The sequence below is a fragment of the Oryctolagus cuniculus genome, chromosome 11 (genome assembly GCF_964237555.1).
Source record: "Oryctolagus cuniculus chromosome 11, mOryCun1.1, whole genome shotgun sequence".
Lineage (NCBI taxonomy): Eukaryota > Metazoa > Chordata > Mammalia > Lagomorpha > Leporidae > Oryctolagus > Oryctolagus cuniculus.
The window spans coordinates 15,488,140-15,506,109 of NC_091442.1; the positions used below are offsets into that span (position 1 = coordinate 15,488,140).

Below are 17,970 nucleotides of genomic sequence, written 5' to 3' on the forward strand. Positions count from 1 at the left end.
AGCAAAGAATGTTGGCTAACGGTGGAGCTCTGTACACATGCATCCACTTGCTGATTGAGGTATTTGTTCACCTGCTTTATTGGTTTTAGAAGGGATGAATTAAATTCTCCTAATAAAATTATTGGCTTATTTGTTTCTCTATGAAGTTCCATAATTTGGCACATTATGTATTTCAAAGCTACAGTTTTTAGTGAAAATCTATACTTGTGGGTGGAAATGTGAAACTATACATCTTCCTCATGGTACTTTTGTTTGTATTGAGTTATATTTTGTCAGATATTAGGATCATTGCTTCAGCTTTCTGTTGGTTCATATTTGTCTGGTATATCCTTTTTAATCCTTTTTTCCTTCAATCTCTTTGTGTCCCATTGCTTTAAGCGAGTACATAGCTCACTCCTGGATTTATTTTGCTCATTCGCTCTTTGACTCTCTCTGTTTTGATTTGTGACTACCACCCATATATCTTTCTTGTAAATGCTGCTGTATTGTGCCTCATATCCGCTATTATTTCATATTTTCCATTTGCTGTATTTTCTTTTTGTTTCTCATTTTCTCCTTTATTGCTTTCAAATTCTCTCCTGTCCATCAACCAGTGAATGGATAAACAGCCTGGCACATCTATACAATGGGATACTACTCAACAATAAAAAGGAGCACGCTACTGATACACGTGATGGTATGGATAAGATTTAGAAGCCTTCCACAAAGCGAAGGAAGCAGACTGCGTACCTACTGAATATTTCTATTTGTATCACCTACTGGAAAAGCCACACTGTGGGGACAGAGGACAGGCAAGGGGTGACCAGAGTCTAGGGGGGGGGGCGAAGTTGACTAGACAGGGGCAAGGTGAGTCTCTGCAGATGATGGAAATATTCTGTATCTTGGTTGTGGTGGTGGTGGATTTGTGACTGTATACGTTTGTCAAAATCCACAGAGCTGTGTACTTTAAAAAAGTGAGTTTTGCTACATATTAATCATATCTCACCTACAAAGGACCCTGTCCAAGTCCTTATGTTGGTCTTGCAAGTTGCGTCCCGTGTACCCAGCATTCCTCACCTGCTTGTTGTCCTTCAGATTCCCGATTAAAGATGTCCACCCCCAACACTTTATCACCTCCTGATGTTGCAGAGATCTGCTAATTATGTGAGGGCAGGGGCTCCTCTGGACTGTACCTGTCACATAGGCAGAGCTTAAAGGAAGAGTCCGTGAGTTCATGGAGGCAACAGTACTCGAGGCTGGTGGTATTCAACAGAAAGACCATGTGAACCACCCCTGCAGTTTGTTTCTAGTGGCCACATTCAGGGTCAAACAGATCGAAGCATACATCATTCTAATAAGTGTATTTAATCCAACATGTTCAAAATATTATTTTAATAGCAAACTATAAAAATTGCTAGTGAGATACGTTTTATTGCTTTTTTCATCCTGAGTCACTGAGGTCTGGAATTCATTTTACACGTACAGCTCATCCCAAGTCCAGATTAGCCCCTTTGTAAGGTGTTCAGTGGCACAGGTGGGAGTGGCTACCTCACTGGATGGCACAGCTCTGGAGGGGAGGAGACTTGACTGACGGTTGAGTCCAGAAAAGAGTTTTCTCCTAGGTGAATCTGTTGTGAGAACTAGTTCCAAGTTAATAAGGACTTTCTGATTTGACAGTAAACATCTAATGCTGTGGCTAGAATACCACCATTTTTCCGTCCCCAAGGGCACAGTGGCTCTAGGCAATGGTCATCAGTGCCTGCTCACATCACAAGGGGAGATGGCACCTGTCTCCTGATAGAACACCATGACTTCTATGCACAAGACTCCACTAGATCCAGCTCCACTCGACCACTCAGAAAGCCGGAGAATCCTGGGGTGTTTGGTTAAGAAGCCCCTTGGGACGTCTGCGTCCCATATTGGAGTGCCCGAGGTAGAGCGCAGGCTCTGCCTCTGATTCCAGCTTCCTGCTGGTGTGCACCCTGGGAGGCGGAAGACGATGGTTCAAGCGCTTGGGTTCCTGCTCCTGGCTTTGACCTGGCCCAGCCCCAGCTATTGTGGGCATCTGGGGAGCAGATGTGGGTTATCTCTGTCTTTTTGTCTCTTGGATAAAAACAATTTTTTTTTTAAACGAGGACTGTGTGAAATGATACTGCTGAGATGCAACCCCGTAAATCTAGACTATGGGACATGTCAGGGCAAACAGCCCACTGTTTTTCAGTTAATGAATTAAAAGGAGCAAAAATGGAACTAACACAGATTTAAAAGGACTCAAAGACACTGAACTAGTTGTAATGCGCAAACTTCATTAGAACTGTGATTAATCTACAGAATTAAGAATTTATGAGATAATTTGATATGGATATTAAAGATTTTTCTTTGTGAGATAATGATCTTATGGTTACATTGTTAAAATATCTATAGATACCTATTTTAGAGAAATGCATTTTGAAGCTTTTAGGAGTGAAGTGATAGGAAATGTGGGATTTGGTTTTATTTGAAATAAATTGTGTTGGGAAAGTAGAGGCTGAGTAGAGAGGAAGACAGCTGGCCATGAACTAATAAACTGAAGCAGAAGGCGGGAGTTCATGGCCACAGCTCTCACGCCCTATGTGAATATTTCAAAATGTCCATCATAGTATGTTTTTAAAAAAGGAGATTGAACAGCCCCTTCTATTTTCTGGGCCCTTGAGGCCTGAAGCTGGTTGGATGTGAACCGCAAACCCCACAGGCGCCAGCAGAGGGTGCCACTGCTCTGCTGGTAGCTGCTCTGGCTTCTCCCATACAAAGCGGGATGCCAGGAGTGGGGTTTCTGGGGTCCAGTGTGGCTTTGCCCTTTTTAGTGCATGCTCCAAGCCTCTCCTGACCTCCATTGATCTAGGCTGGGGGAAGGGGCCTTGTTCTGGACCCACTGGGTCCAGGCTAAGCAAGGCTCCTGAGCTTCACCTTGATCTTGGAGTTTCTCCATCTCTTCCGACCCCGCCCACACCCAGAAGGCTGGCTCCCGCCCTGCTCTGTGTGAGGGATATTGATGTCACTGCCCCATGTCTCCCAGGCCTGTTACCCATCCCTGATTCCCCTTTCAGGGCTGGGAGAGCCGTCCTCTGCAGCTGAGCCCCTAGGTGCAAGACTCTCAACGAGAGCAGACCCCCCACATCTGGTGGGCTTGGCTAGGTACTGAGCTGAGGAGCACTGGACCCAAAGTCAGTAACCTGAGGTCAAGACTGGCTTTGATGTTGAGTAGGACTTTGTGTGTGTTCAAACTCTGGTGTCTTAAATGGTCAAGGGATTAAGGGTGGGGACTTGATCTAATTGTGGTGTCTGAGAGGTGGGTCTGCTGGGAGGTCTTTAGGTCACTGGGGGTGCAGGTTCACAGAGTAGTTCTCACGAGAGGGTTCGCTATTTGAGTTTGAATTCTGCCTAGCTGTGCCCTGCACCCTGGCTCGCCACGTGATCATTCCTGTGCACCTGCCGTGGCCAGCCTCCACCAGACACCAGACTGTAGGGCTGGCCGGTTCTGAATGGCAACCTCCAAACTGTGAATTGAAATAAGCCTTCTCCTTCCCGAGAAGCTCCTCTCAGGTCGTGTTAATGAGAGTAACAGCAAAGGGACAGATACACCAGCCTCCCTTGTGTGCGTCATGTCGGCTGTGCTGTAGAATCCCGCAGAATACTGTAGCATTAGGGAGCTGGGGAATAATGTTTTCTACCTTGATAAAGAAGTGGAATTCTATTTCCAGAACCACAGTCTATAAATCAGTAAGAGTGGGACAGATTCAGTCACTTGGGCCTCCTCTGGTCCCCACACCGACCCTAGAGTGAGAATTCCTAAGCTTTGGGTTCCTTACATTTCCCTCCCTCCCTCCCTTCCTCCCTTTCTCCCTCGCTCCCTTTCTCTCTCCCTCCCTCCCTCCCTCCTTCCTTCCTTCCTTTTTTTTTTTTTTAAGATTTACTCTATTTTATTTACTTGAAAGTCAGAGTTACAGAGACAGTGAGAGAGACAGCTGTTCCATTCACTGGTTCACTCCAAAGTGACTGCAACAGCCAGGGCTGAGTCAGGCTGAAGCCAGGAGCAAGGAGCTTCGTCTGGGTCTCCCACGTGGGTGGTAGGGGCTCAAGGACTTGGGCCATTTTCTGCTGCTTTTCCCAGGCCAGTGGCTGGGAGCTGGAGTGGAAATGGAACAGCTGGGACACAAACCGATGCCCAAAGGGGATGCTGGCATCACAGGCAACTGCTCCACCAACTTTGCCACGGTGCTACAAGATCAGCCCGATTCCTTACGTTTCTGGCCCAAGAGCCCATACAGCTTCTCCAAAGCTCAAGAAAGTCTCCCTCGCATCCATTCAACAAACACTGACCAAGCTGTGCTCTGTGCTTAATCTTCAGAGAGACAAGTTGATCAGGACTGGGACTCTGTCAGCCCTGCGCCCATAGTGTGGCAAGGCAGGAACACAATCTGGGCTCCTTGGAGGAGGCACCATACGGGCAACCTTGAGCAAAGTCAGGTAGCAAACAAACTGGAAGGGGAGAGGAGTGGCGTCAGGAAGATGGCGGGAAGCTTGCCTTCTTGGAGCGGCCATTCAGAGAGGACTCCTCACAAGGACAGGCGGGCCTCCAGGCTGGGGCTTTGGTGGCGCCCCAGTGTTTCCTTGTGGATTCCGGGCCTGGCCCTGCGCAGGAGCATCAATCTGTTGGGCCGCCCACACAGATGGCGCCGTGAGTCACGCCTCCTGAAGCGCCACTACAGGATGTCTGGAAGGAAAGCCATGTCCTCACAGAGGGAAATTGCCAATAATTGGCGCTGCCGAGAACGCGAATAGCTTCACGGGCCTCCCAATGGAAGATTGCATTCCAAATGTTCCCTCTAAGCACTGGGGGTGCGTCGGCGATAAAGCGCCAGGATTTTAGAGAGCTCCTCCCCTTTTGGGCAGAATGCCTCTCCATCCACAAATAGAAACTTGCTGAGAATTTAATTAAGAACAGTGTACATAAAACTCGCTGTTCCTAAGTAAACAAATATTAAGCAGGATACTTGGCTTTCGTGTTATGGGCTCTTAAGGGATGGGAAAAATAGGAACAGGAGGGGTGGGTGGGAAGCTCCCGAGGGGGAAGAGGAAGCAGGATTCAGACTGAGAGGAGAGTAGATCTCCAGGCTGGGGCAGAGCAGAGGGTGAGGCCGTCGTGTGTCCTGCAAGGCGAGAAGAGGAGCTGCTGGGAGGGGCTAGCTTCTCCCTCGCTCAGCTCTTGCTTTTTTTAAATTAATTAATTAATTAATTTGAAAGTCAGAGTTACACAGAGAGAGAAGGAAAGAGAGAGAGGGAGAGGTCTTCCATCCACTGGTTCATTCCCCAGATGGCCACAATGGCCGGAGCTGCACTGATCTGAAACCAGGAGCCAGGAGTTTCTTCCCGTCTCCCATACTTTCCCAGGCCACAGCAGAGAGCTGGATTGGAAGTGGAGCAGCCGGGACTCGAACTGGCACCCATATGGGATGCCGGCACTGCAGGCGGTGGCTTTACCTGCTACGCCCCAGTGCGGGCCCCAGCACTTGCTTCTGTCTCAGACGTCCACCTTCTGCCTTAGTTTCCAGTGGGTTCTCAGGACTATTTGCTCACTGAAGACAAACTGCTCCCCACACACCTGGGTTTTCTCTTGAGCTTTGTAGCAGGCTTTGCTGACAGTGGATTTCTGCTCACCCCGAGGATGCATACAGGTGGCACTCACCATTCCTGTGCCTGTCATGGTGCCTTACCACAGGCACCTGCCACTCTCCACTTGCAGGTCTCCTGGGTACTTGGGTGGGCTGCAGATACTGAGGAGTTACTGACTCTGAGAATAGGCAATGGCGGATGGGAGTTGGAGATAAATACCCCATGTCTCTTTTCCCATAGGTGGGTTAGTTCAGAGTTGGTCTTCCACTGTGCCTCCCAGAGCTCCACCGTAGGATTGAGTTGCTGTAGCTCACATTGGCAACCAGACTGCTAACACACTGCTACTGGGCTCCCATCTCTTCTCTCTCTTCCCTTCTCTCTTGCTTCTGCTTCAAATCCTTGTCTCAGGGTCTGCATCTGGGGCAACCCAGTGCTAAGAAAGGCTTCATAGATACACATGGACTTTGAGGGTCTCGCTCATCCTTCCCCACCCCCAGTGTAGGCCAAGCCTGTTTGCAATGCAGAATGACTGATAGCCTTTTATTGTCAAGGTTTTGTGTTAAGGTGTTTTCTGGTTGCATTTTGAAGGTGCTGTCATCTCTTAAAGGTGGCCAAAGCTTTAAGAAGCCACTCTGGAACTTTAGGGTTGGTGGTCAGTTTACTAGGAAGTCCCTGATGTTTCCATTTCTAAATCCTGAGATTATACTTGACCCAACCCTCTAGGCCAGCTGGAAGGAGAATCAATCCAAATAGGATCGAAGGGCTCAGCTGTCTTCTCATTTATTTATTCTTTCATCCATGAAGTAAATTGTTATTGAGTAAGCATGTGTGAGTGCCAAGCACCCCTGCACCGTGAACTTGCTACCTTGGGTAGTTTGAGATGGGATTTCTAATGAAAATGCTTATTCACCTCCTGTTTGTTGAGAGTTTCTGGGTGCCTGGCCTCGTGTTGCTTCCTGGGCAGGCAGAAATGGATAAGGCATGACCTGCATTTACCAGAAACTTGGAAACCAGAAGGCCGACATGGACAGCCTTATCCATGGGGGGATCATTTCCTGCGATAGGGGTCCCTGCCGTCAGTGGGGGTGTGAGTGAATTCTCCCTTAGGGGCTGCGGAGGGTCAGGAGGTCTTTGTGGAGGAGGGACCACAAGTAGAGCCTGGAGTATTCCAGGGAGAGCAAATGACTGCTGGGGCTGCAGCCAGCGTGTGTGAGGGCAGGGCTGATGGGGCCAAGTAGAAGAGCCTTTGGTTTTCAGATCTGGGCTGTGCTGGAAAGCCGTGTGGCACAAGCCTGTGGATAGACCAGAACTGCATCTCAGTTCTGCCACTCGCTCACCCTGTGCCCTCATCAGGGTTCTCCTGGGCACAGACCGCCTCCTCCTGCATACAGCTGCTGCCAGGAACCGATGGAAGAGCCGAATGTGGCCCCTAGTAGTAGGGAGTACTCAGAGGCAATGATTCATTAGCATGTTGCACCAAGATGTCCTGGCTGGTTTTAATAGGTGATTGGCTCTGTAGAATTTTTTTTAAAGATTTATTTATTTATTTGAAAGTCAGAGTTACACAGAAAGAAAGAGAGGCAGAGAGAGAGAGAGAGAAAGAGGCAGAGAGAGAGAGAGGTCTTCCATCTGCTGGGTTACTCCCCAATTGGCCACAACGGCTAGAGCTGTGCTGATCTGACGCCAGGAGCCAGGAGCTTCATCTGGGTCTCCCATACCGGTGCAAGGGCCCAAGGACTTGGGCCATCTTCTACTGCTTTCCCAGGCCATAACAGAGAGCTGAATCAGAAGAGGAGCAGCTGGGACTCAAACCAGTGCCTATATGGGATGCTGGCACTGCAGGCAGTGGCTTTACCCACTATGCCACAGTGCCGGCCCCTGCTGTATGGACTTGAGAGCCCCTCAGTGCTGTACCTGTGCATCTACCGAGTCCCTGGGGGCTAAGCAGCATCCTTGTAGAAGAGACTCAGCCATCTCCAGGGCATTCAGGAGTGGAGAGTGGACCAGACTGAGGGGAAAGGATGGTCCCAAAGGTGGCCCTGTGTGTAGCTGTGGACTGGAGGGTTGTACCGGTCACCACCACCATCATCCTGGTGGCTCCTGCAATTCATCCCTTGAAGTCTGCCTTTGACACGTGGGCAGGGTGATGGGGTGTGGTCTCTGATGGTGCTCCCTGCCCCTGGCATGGGCAGTTCACAGCATCCGGGGGCTGGTGCCTGTGTGCTGAGCGTGGGGACAGGACCGAGTGGCAGCATTCCAAACTTCTCGCTCGCCACAAGGCCCACGTCTCACCCTTTTCAGAAGCATCTGCAGCGATGTTCTCGGAGAAGTTGGAGACGTCCCAACTGCCCACCCGTGCTGGTGTCACTCCACACACGGGGCTGGCAGATGGGCAGAGAGACCTGTTCTGCAGAGGGCCTGAAACACAGCTCTGCTTTAGCTGTTCGGAGGCACCCAAACCCTGTGAAGTGTGCTCAGACTTGGGAGAGGGGAGGGACCAGAGAGGGAGAAGCTAGGCAGCCCTGCATTTGTGTCGGGGGGAGACTGAGGCTCACAGAGGTGAAGGGAGTGCCTGAAAGTCCCACAGCAGGTCACTTCCAGGTGGGCGCGTTTCCCCCTCTGGAATCCTCTGCACACCCCTTGTGGTGACGTTCACGCACCTAAGAGATCTCACCACCGAAAGGTGTTGCAAGGATCACCCAAAGCCTTTCCTCCCTTCCCCAGCCCCTCCCTGCATTTAACAAAAGCTTGATGCTGTCCATGCCTCACTTTTTGTGGTTGGGGAGGCAGAGGTGACTATGGTGGGGGGATGGGGGACAGGAACTCCCCACTGAAGCAAGGAGGGTCTGGGGTCACAGCTGTTCTACTAAAGAGTTCTTGTCTGTTTTCTCCCAGGCACCTGCATTTCCTTGTCTACTGAATCAATCTCTATTCTTTGGTAACTTGCAATCTCTCTGACTCACAGTGTTTTCCCTTGCTTCTTGCCATGTGCAATTTTGTCATCAGCCTGAGTGGCGGTGCTGGGCCCGAGAGGGAGACCTGAGTGACAGCTCCCGGGACCAGGGGGTCCAGTATGGCTCTGGCTTTTCAGGGCAGTTTGGAACCATCCTCAGAGGCCGTGGGTCATGGAGAAGAGGGGCAGGGATCTTCCAGATCAAACATCTCTGACTTAGGGTGAAGGCTGTGGTAGTTTGTTTCCCCCTTGTCTCCTGAATGTCTTGACAAAAATTGCCCTCACCCCTGGCTGGCTATGGTGGGGAATGGACCTTTTATTTCTTATCTGAATAAGGGAATGGAATGTGCACGGGGTAGTAAAAGAATAGCTTCAAAGTCTGGCAGTTTCAGCTCTGATAGGGAGGGCTGGAGTCAGTTCTCACTTTGCCTGACGTCAAAGTCCCAAGACAGGGAGTCGTTGGTTCAGTTTAGGTCAAGCATCTACTCCAAGCCAGCCGACTGTGGCCAGCGCAGGGACGTCACCATCTACAAGCTGGCTGCTTCCACAGTAACCATGGGAACGGGGTGGGGGTGGTCAGAAAAGAGGGTGCCTGGGAGGTAAAGCGTGTGTTCTGTAAAGGTTCACCCATCTGGGAGTGGGTCTGCAGACACCGTGCCTCTTCCAAGGCGCTCCGTTTGGCCCCAGGAACGTCCAGTCAGCACTGATGAGCCTTTCCAGGCTCCGACTCCCTCCCTCATTACTGCAGACCCTCCAGAGCCAGGCCGATCACCGAAGGAGTCCTGGTGCTCGTGGCCTTGCCTTTGTGACACTCCTCGTCAGGGAGACACAGGCTGTGGTCCAATCCAGACCTTCCCGCTCCCTGCTTTTTGTGTTCAAGGAGCAGAGCAGAGCTGAAAGAGTGGGTCTTTGGTGTCGTAACTGACACTTGAAGTTCAGTGTTAAATCAGAACGTGGGCGAGGCAGGCAGCCTCTCTGGGCTCCAGTTTCCTCACCTATGACACAGGGACAAGAACAGCCATTTTGCCAGGATTAGAGAAGACCCTGATCCGTGCCCCTGAGTTAGAGCTGCAGGTGCGTTAGAACCTGCTGGGGGCTGATGGTTGGGACCCACTGCCAGGGTTTCCGACTCAGCGGCTCTGGGGCATAGTCTGGTAAGCTGTGTTTTTAGTAAGTTCTCGGTGGTGCTGACACACCACTTGATGGGAGCTGAACTTTGAGGACTGGTGGTCCACATTTGTGTGGTTCTCAGTGGAGGAAGATTCTGTGGCACCTTGCTGATACCCTCTCCCCACCTTTGCCCCTGCCCTCCTTTCCAGGAGACATTTGGCAGTGTCTGGAATGAATATTGTTTAGAAAATTTTGATTTATTTGTTTGAGAGGCAGAAAGAAACTGACACACACATAGACAGATGTGTGTGGTCCACTCCAGAAATACCTATTACCTGCAATGGCTGGGGCTGGGCCAGGCCAAAGCCAGGAATCCAGGAACCCAGTCCAGGTCTTCCGTGTGCGTGGCAGGAACTCAAATACTTGGACATCACTGCTGCTTCCCAGGGTGTACATCAGCAGGAAGCTGGAATCAGGAGAACTGGGACTTGAACTAGCACCCTTCTGTATGTGATGCAGGCATCTTAACTGCTAGGCCAAATGCCCACCCCTGGAGATAATTTTGGTTGCTATGTTTCGGTAGGGTGATACTACTAATGTCTGTGGGTAGACACCAAGGATGCTAACCATCCTGCAATACAGAACAGCCCCCTGCAACAAAGAACTGTCCACCCCAAATATCAGCAGTGCTGAAGTCGAGATGTTCTTGTTTGTAAGTCCTAGCCATACTTCAGAGCTGGGATATCCTGTCAAGGTCACTTCACAATTTTAAAAAATGAATTCCACCTGAAAGGTGGAGAAAGACAAATGGAGAGAGATTTTCAGTTATCTGGCTCACTCCCCAGATGCCTGTAACAACCAGGACTGGACCAGGCTGAAGTCAGGAGCTGGGAACTCAGTCTGGGTCTCCTGTGTGGGTACCATGGACCCAAATGCTTCAGTCACCATCTGCTGCCTCCCAGGGTGCGTATCAGTAGGAAGATGGATTAGAAGTGGGATAGCTGGGACTTGAACCAGGCACTCCAATATGGGCTGCAGACATCCCAAGCAGTGACTTAACCACTAAATGGCACACCTGCCTCAAATTAAGTTTTCTGAGCCTCATAACGGCACAGAATTAATTCCAAGAATCTGTGCAGCTCTGCTATGCAGCAACTTTAGTCAAAAACCTTTTATTAAGAGCCAATTATGTATAAGACATAGTAGCATTTCCACGTAAGGCACTTATGTGGGATGGCACACTTGGCAAACATGTTGAAAATGTGGTTGGATTTTATGTCATAATGTGCAATGATTGTTTTTACAATCCTGCATAAACTTGCTTTGTTTTTTAGATTATTTATTTATTTGAAAGGTAGAGTCACAGGGGCAGAGAGAGAGAGAGAGAGAGAGAGGAGTCTTTCATCCACTGGTTCACTCTCCAAATGGCTGCGATATTTGGAGCTGGGCAAATCCGAAGCCATGAGCTAGGAACTTCTCCCAGGTCTCCCATGCGGGTTCAGTGGCCCAAGGACTTGGGCCTTCTTCTACTGCTTTCCCAGGCCATAGCAGAGAGCTGGATCAGAAGTGGAGCATCCAGGACTCAAACTGGTACCCATATGGGTTGGTGGCACTGCAGGTGGCAGCTTTATCTCCTATGCCACAGCGCTGGCCCCTATAAACATGTTTTTTTGATTGTCCTTCATGGAGTTTAAAAAAATTACGCCATGGCATCACAGCTTTCTATTTTTGTTGCTATGTCATAAATGCATGCACTAGGGAGGGCATGTAGGGCATGAGCTTGCTGACTGGAGCACGTAACCATGGGTATAGGTGCAAACCACAATAATCAAATTTTTCACACTTGGTTAATGGAAGCCAACCTTTGAGAATTAGGAAAATATTTATTGCAATTAGTTGTGGTTGATAACATTATTAATTAACAGTGGCTCTCAGTAGCTGGATGACTGAGCTGGAAAGGGCAGAGGAATGTGCAGTCATGGGCCAGGCAGGACTATTTGGCTCTTCTTCTTGGTTTCTAAGCAGCTGTCGGTAGAAAAAAACGGCATTTCCCCTAGGGTGGTCAGTTTATTTGTTTGCCCAGGGTTTTCCGTGGTTTTAACATGGAGGTTCCATATTCCAGGAAACCCCTCAGTCCTGGGCAACCTTAGATGGTAATAAGAACACAGGAAGGGGCCGGGGCTGTGGCTCAATAGGCTAATCCTCCACCTGTGGTACCGGTACCCCGGGTTCTAGTCCCCGATGGGGCGCCGGATTCTGTCCCGGCTGCTCCTCTTCCAGTCCAGCTCTCTGCTGTGGCCCAGGAGTGCAGTGGAGAATGGCCCAGGTCCTTGGGCCCTGCATGGGAGACCAGGAGGGAGCACCTGGCTCCTGGCTTCTGACCGGCGCAGTATGCTGGCCGTAGCAGCCATTTGGGGGGGGGGTGTGAACCAACGGAAGGAAGACCTTTCTCTCTCTCTCTCACTGTCTATCTCTGCTTGTAAACACACACACACACACACACACACACACAGGAAGGGAGAACTGCTCTGTGCTGAGTGCTTCCTGATCTCTTTTATTCTTGTGTAGGTGAATGGGAATGTAGCTGGAAGAACTAATGGGATATGGGAGGTGAAGTAGATAGAATATATACATTAGAAGAAGCAGTTTGGGGCCAACACTGTGGCACAGCAGGTTAAAGCCCTGGCCTGTAGCGCTGGCATCCCATATGGGTGCCGGTTCTAGTCCCAGCTGCTTCTCTTCTGATCCAGCTCTCTGCTATGGCCTGGGAAAGCAGTAGAGGATGGCCCAAGTCCTTGGGCCTCTGCACCTGCGTGGGAGACCCGGAAGAAGCTCTTGGCTCCTGGCTTCGAATCGTCGCAGCTCCAGCCACTGCGGCTGTTTTGGGAGTGAACCAGCAGATGAAAGACCTCTCTCTCTGTCCCTACCTCTCTCTGTGACTTTGTTTTTCAAATAAAATAAATCTTAAAACAAAAGTAGCAGTTGTGCTAAGGCCCTGAAGAAGGATAAATAAATCATGATATATTCAAGGAAGCCTGGTAATGCTGGAACAGAGATTAAGACAGGAGAGAGTGATGTGAAAAACGGCTAGAAAGGTAGGATTTAGGACTTTGAAGTCAGTGGAGGTGGAGTAAAGGGAACTCTTGTTCACTGTTGGGGGGAATTATGGAAAACACTACGAAGGTTTTTAAAGAAACTGAAAATAGAATGCCAAGGCAGGTGTTTGGCATCGTGGTTAAGACATTGGTTGGGAACCTGCATCCCATATTGGAGTGCCTGGGTTCAAGTTCCAGCTCTGCTCCCAATTCTGTCCCCTGCTAATGCGGACCTTGGGAAACAGCAGGTGATGGTTCACGTGGTTGTGGTCTGCCACCAATTTAGGAGACCGGGATTGGGTTCTTATCTCCTGGCTTTGGTCTGACCAGCTATCTTCACTGTTGCAGGTATTTGGGGAGTGAACCAGTGTATGGGACCATTCTGTCTGTATTTTCTCTCTGCCTCACAAATAAATAAATAAATAAATGGTTTCAAAGAGATTATCTTCTATTAAAAATTCAAAAACTACACGGGTTTCGCATTTTTTGCATCAAAATAAACTTATGTTTTAGTTCCTTTTTTTCTGTGAACCTTTTAAAATTAAAGACTTACTTATCTGACAGGCAAAGTTACAGAGAAGGGGCTGGGAGAGGGAGAAAGAGAGAGAGAGAATGAGGGAGAGAGACCAATCTTCCATCCACTGATTCATTCCCCAAAAGGTCGCAACAGCCAGGAGCCAGAAACTTCATCTGGGTCTCCCACATGGGTGGCAGGGGCTGAAGTGTTGGACCATCTTCTGCTGCCTTCCCAAGAACATTAGCAGGGAGCTGGATTGGAAGTAGAGCAGCTGGGACTTGAACCAGTGCCCCTATGGGATGCCGGTGTTGCAGGTGGCAGCATAACCCACTGTACCATAATGCCAGCTCCTCTGTGAGCTTTTTGAAGTACCCTTGTATACCCAAAGGAAATTGAGTCACAACCTCATAAGGATATAATCACTTCTATGTTCATTGCAGCCACATTCACAATAGCCAAGATGTGGAAACCATCTAAGTTTTCATTGACAAATGGATAAAGAGACTGTGGTACATCTATCCAATGGAATATTATTCAGCCCTATACATAAAAACAAGATCTTGGCATTTGTCACAGCATGGATGAGGCTGGAGTATATTTTTCTAATTGAAATAAGCCACACATAGAAAGATACTGCATAATCTCATGTGGAATCTTAAAAAAGTTCAAATATGCAGAGATAGAGAATGAAGCAATATTCACCTGGAGTGAGGGTGGGTGTGGGGGAAGCAATGTGGAGACAGAGGGCAGAGGACACCTAGCAGCAGATGTGCAGGGTGAACAAGGCTGGAGATCTGAAGCACAACTTGAGGACTGCAGGTGGTAGTTTCACTGTATACAGGATTCATGCCAAATGAGCCCATTTTAGCTGCCTGGCACATTGTATTCTTTAAATCTACCCAATAAAATTTATTTAAAAAAGGAAAGTCAGTGGAAGAGACATAGAAGAGTTTAAACAGAGGGACATCATGACTGTGAAGTGTTTGCGTTATAAAAACATCCCAGCAGTCTCTGACATCATAGAGAACCGGTTTCTGAGGGGCAAGGCAGAAGAAGAGAGAGATCATCGGGAAGCCGTGGTAATCGTGCAGGGCAGAGATGGGCATGGGTTGGCTCACAGCGGTGGTAGTTGTAGTGATGAAGAGAGGAACCTGAGACTTGGGGATGGATGGGGCTCGGAGAGGTTCCTGGCATGACCAGCTGGGCTGATGGAGGGAAGCAGGACAGACTCACTACACTGCCCTTTCCCCAAGAGAAAGAGCGTTCTGTGCCCTGGGGGTGGCCTCTGGGTGACCCCCCCCCCCCAGGGGTAAGCATCGTCAGTAGAATCAGCTGGGGAGGGCCAATGTGAGCCGACTACACCTGCAGCTTGTGTCTTTGAGTTGACAGCATGTGGAGCCCGGTTGTACTTGTTTACTCAAGTACTATTTAATGTGTGTACTTTGGTCAGGCAGGGTAGATTACCACTGACCGGCCAGCCGCCATGATCTCTCCCCTGAGTGAAGGTAACCCCCAGCTGGACTTCTGGGTGGTTTTCTTTGGAATTAGTGAATATTATGCATGAGCTGTCTTGGATTTGGGCTCCTGTAGCACAGGCAGGGGCAACTAGGATGGCAGCTGGGCCTATGGAGGTGAGACGGAGATGTCTGCCAAGGAAGAGGAGCTAGGTATTGGAGGGGGGACTTCAGTTCAGCGTTTTATTTTATTTTTTTATTTTTATTTTTGACAGGCAGAGTGGACAGTGAGAGACAGAGAGAAAGGTCTTCCTTTTGTCGTTGGTTCATCCTCCAATGGCTGCCGCAGCCGGTGCGCTGCAGCCGGTGCACTGCGCTGATCCGAAGGCAGGAGCCAGGTGCTTCTCCTGGTCTCTTATGGGGTGCAGGGCCCAAGCACTCGGGCCATCCTCCACTGCACTCCCTGGCCACAGCAGAGAGCTGGCCTGGAAGAGGGGCAACCGGGACAGAATCCGGCACCCCGACCAGGACTAGAACCCCGTGTGCCGGCGCCGCAAGGCGGAGGATTAGCCTCTTGAGCTGCGGTGCTGGCCAGTTCGGCGTTTTAAACATGGACTTGTTGGGAGTGGAGTTGGATGTGAAATCTGGGTGGAGCTAGAGGTGGCCCTCTGGGAGTCTTTGGTGTACAGATTTGAATGCTTGTGGCTCCTAAGGAAGGAACGGAGCAGAGAGAGATGAGGGCCCTGGACCAAGCCTTGAGTCTGGGCTTCGCTGGACTTGTTTTGGTTAACAGACTGCAGCATCAGCGAAGCTCTGCCACTTTCAGAGCCGTACCCACTTGGCATCCTCCCACCCTGAAGTAACAAAGTCCCAGATAGATTATTCGATGAGTCCTCGTGGAAAGAAAATCCCAGCCACCCTGAGCAGCAGAGCCCCTGGTATGCAAGCGAGGGCACTGATGGATCCTCGGCAGGATTGGGCCCAGCCCAGACTGCAGAATCCTGAGCAAATGGTGATTGCTACTCTGAGTTTGGGATCTATTTATTACATTGCAATAGATAACTGATCCGGGAGGGAAGAAAACTAACATGGTACAGGGTTTGTTAAAAGCAATGCTACTGTTGGCGACTAGGGCTTAGCCTGGGAGCCACACAGATTGTTCCCCCTTCCCCAGGCCTCTGCTGTATCACTTGTATGTTGCTGAAAAACAAATTACCCTAAACCGCCTCTCAGTTCCCGAGGGTCAGGAATCCAGGATGGCTTTCGCTGGGTTCCCTGGCCTGGGGTTTCTCAGAATGCGGCAGACAGTGCTGGCTGGGCAGCCCGACATCTCGGGCTTGACTGCGGACCCTGCTGCTTCTACGCTCCCTCACGTGTATTCGTTTTCCTAGGGCGCAGCTGTAGCAAATTAACACAGCCAGGATGCTTAAAGCCACTGAATCCCATCCCTAAACAAGTCTGGAGGCTGGAGTTGAAGAGCAGGGTGTTGGCAGGGTTGATTGAAAGCCTTGAGGGTGAACGTGTCTCACGCCCCTCCGAGTTTCTGGGGTTGGCTGGCAGTGCGGGGTGGGGGTTCCTTGGCTTGTAGCAGTGTCATTGCCGTCTCTGCCTCTGTCTTCACATGGTGTCTCCCTTTGTGTGTTTGTGTCTCTGCGTCTGGCCCACCTTACTCCAGTATGACTCAAATAATGCAAATGCAAGAATTTTATTTCCAAAAAAAAGGTCACAAACCAAGGGTGAAACTTCAACATATTTTTGGGGGCCAAAATTCAACCTGTAACAGTTGACTGGGTAAAGCCCTTTGCCACGTAGACCTGTTCTTGGGGCATCTCCCAAGGTGGCAACGGGCTTCTCCCAGAGCCAGCAAGGGAGAAAGTGGTAGAGAAAGTCAGCAAGTGAAAAACTGGGTCTTTTTGTAACCAAGTATCAGAAGTGACACCCTGGGGCCAGCACTGTGGCATAGCGGGTAAGCCTCCGCCTGCGACACTGACACCCTATATGGGCACCAGTTTGTGTTCTGGTTGCTCTACTCCTGATTCAGCTCTCTGCTAATGTGTCTGGGAAAGCAGCAGACTATGGCCCAAGTTCTTGGACACCTGCACTCATGGGGAGACCTTGAGGAAGTTCCTGGCTTCAGTCTGGCCCAGGCTTGGCTATGGGGGCCATTTGGGGAGTGAACCAGCGGGTGGGAGATCGCTCGCTCTCTGTCTCTCCCCTTCTTTCTATAACTGCCTTTCAAATAAATAAAACTCCTAAAAAAGAAAGTGACCCCCATCACTTCTGCTTTCTGTTTATCAGAATTGGATCACTGGATGCAGCCCGCAAGGGGAGATTACACAAAGGGGTAGGTGCTGGGGCTTTCGCAGAGCCTGCCTGTCCCGCCCTCCAGGGAGCAAGGTTGCTGGTCTCATTTTCACTGGCTGAAAGCTGTGCTTAGGGGGCTTCCTGACTTAGTATCAGAAGTTCCACTACCTGGGAAGCCTTTCAGCTCCAGGTGAACCAGGAAGTTAGTCACCCTGGCACAAAGTCTGCTACAGCAGCATGGTGGAATTGGTGATGTGCTAGAATCACACAGGGTGATGTGAGGTCGTATAGACTTGAGTCCAAAGTGCTGACAGCTTAGAGGCAAGACAGGAGGAGGTGGGACCTAACCTGACCTATAGAAAATAAATGAAGGGGTCTAGTTTATCTTGTGCTCAATCCCTACCCACACGTTAGTTTAGAAACAGTTGAGTCAAAAGCTAGTGAAAGAGACCTCAGGAGGCATTCAGAAAAGCATCACTAAAGAAAATCCACAAGTGCAGGTAGAAGCTCAGACCATCAACTGATCTGTCGGCAAAACAGGGGAGAACTTTGCCCTGATTTGAGAGGATAAAGCGGGGTTAGGATAAGTTGGGAGTGTGATGAAGAAAAAGGGTAAGAGATGGTGTGGGCTGTCGCAGGTAGCCAAAGGGATAAAGGATACAGCAGGCAGAATTCATGAACTTCCCAGAATATTCTGGAAGACGTTCTGGTGGTGAACATCTCAGACCCCCGGGAGCATCTGTGTTACCATGGTGATACAACTGGTCTGCATGGAGATGGCTGGGCCATCCACTGAAGGAGCTCCTGGCACAAAGCGTGGCACAGGCTTTTTGGTTTTTTTCCTTTTCCAGATGTCACAACTTGGGTCAGTGGCTCTCGGAGTTGAGCACGTGTCAGTGTTAGCTG

The 17,970-nt window shown here is 49.8% G+C and overlaps 1 long non-coding RNA gene across 2 annotated transcripts in view; it reads left to right on the forward strand.

Annotated features, from left to right (window-relative positions):
- Positions 1–17,970, forward strand: part of LOC103352311 (uncharacterized) — a 112,100-nt gene that overhangs the window by 47,882 nt on the left and 46,248 nt on the right. Inside the window, exon 7 of one of the 2 annotated variants that reach the window (XR_011379885.1) lies at positions 594–15,344. The exons of the other annotated variant lie outside the window; for it this stretch is intronic. This is a non-coding gene — a long non-coding RNA (uncharacterized lncRNA). Of the gene's footprint in view, positions 1–593; positions 15,345–17,970 lie in introns of those variants that run through there. 2 annotated transcript variants of the gene reach the window in all.